Source organism: Taeniopygia guttata, chromosome 20 (assembly GCF_048771995.1).
Source record: "Taeniopygia guttata chromosome 20, bTaeGut7.mat, whole genome shotgun sequence".
In the NCBI taxonomy this organism is placed as follows: Eukaryota; Metazoa; Chordata; class Aves; order Passeriformes; family Estrildidae; genus Taeniopygia; species Taeniopygia guttata.
Genome location: NC_133045.1, coordinates 6,365,625 through 6,367,251, shown reverse-complemented (window position 1 = coordinate 6,367,251; position 1,627 = coordinate 6,365,625).

Sequence of the window (1,627 nt, the reverse complement as noted above, 5' to 3'; positions counted from 1 at the left end):
ATAAAAAAAAATTAAAAAAAAAAAAAAAAAGAGTAATATGGCAGCAAACCGGAAACGGAGGATGGGGGGAAAGGCAGCAGCAGCCCCTCCCCTCCCTCCGTGGCTTTTTTTTTTTTTTTTTCCAGGGAGAAGGCTCCGGGCAGCCGGGCTCCGCGGGGCGCGCACGGGCCAGGGGCCGCCCCCGCCGCCGGCGCTGCCGGCGCGTCCCGGCCCGCGGCGGGGGAACCGCCTGGTTGCGCCGGGGACACGCGTGGGAGCGGCGGCCGCGGTCCTCAGGGCGCGTCCCCCCGCGGGTGAGGGGCTGGGGGTGCTCCCACCCGAGCCCAGCACTGCTCGTCCCGGCGGGCTGGCTCGGCGTGTTACCTGGAAGCAGGAGCTGGTAACGCAAAAGTGATTTTCAGGAGGCTGAAACCTCCTGGCTGGGTTGCGGTTCGCTTTATTCAACAGCTCTAACACACGGCGAATTGCAGGGAAATGCTGTTTTGCCAGGTTCTGTTCCTCCCCGTCCCCAGAGGGACACCTCGGCTTCCCAGAGGGCTGCAACCCACCTTTCCCCTTCTCTGAAATCGGAAGGAGGCAAAACTTCAGATGGAAAAGTGGGCAAAGATAAACCTCGTCCTGGGCCTCCCTGGGAACCCGGGGGGCTTTGTGGGGCCCTTTGGAGGCGGTATCTGTGCTCCGCTGGGGCGCCCATTCCCTTTAGGGGTTAACATCTCCCAGCCCCGGTGCCCCTGAAGCCGGTGCCGGATCCAAACCAAGGCAGAATGGAGCTGCGGGTGCTCCTGGGGAGGGCAGTCCCCAGCTGGCAGCATCACCCCCTCAGGTGTTTGTGTCCCCGAGTTCCACTCAGGCAGGTGGGCACGCGGGAACAGTTCCACCCATCGTTGCCTTGCTCCTCAGCAGCAGGAGGTGGGAAATGCCCAGCTTTGCCCTGGCACCGGGGTGCACACACGGGCTCAGGGCTCAGCCCGGTGCCCCGATGCCTGCACCCAGCCCGTCGGGGCTGCCCGACCAGCTCCGCGGCGCTGGCAGCCCTCCCACCTCAGCCACCGGCGATCCATTGAAGTGTTCCCTGTCACGTTACCCTCCAGGAAGAAAGGGGGTGAAGCAGTCCACTCCTTAATCCCACATACATTTAGGTCTTTTATGCGGCACGCTCGGCTGCTGGCCAGCTGCAGCGACCCTCGTATTTCCACAGCCAGCACCACCTCTGCCATCCTTGCCCACCCCTCCGACCAACCCTGCAGCCACTCCGTGGGGGTTTTCTGAAAACCCTCCTTCCTCTGAGGAAGATCCGACATTGCAGAAACAAATCGGGAAGTTAAAAACTTTTAAAGAACTATGTGGTGATGTTTTTTAAATTTCTGTTTCCCACTCCCCCTCCGCCTTTTGAGTTATTAAAAAAATATTTCCCATGACACTGGCGAAGGCCAGCGAATCCATGAGTCACCAGGAACAAGGAGTCATACACGCGCCCTCCATCCCCCGTGGGCAGCGCATGGTGAGGGGCCCTTCCCTGGGAGGAGCTGCCGCTGATAAGGTCCCTCCAGCCGGGCAGGAGTCGCTTTCCCTCTCGGCTCCCTCCCAGGGCTGGCCGAGGCCGGCCGGGCTCCCCGGACACCCGTGG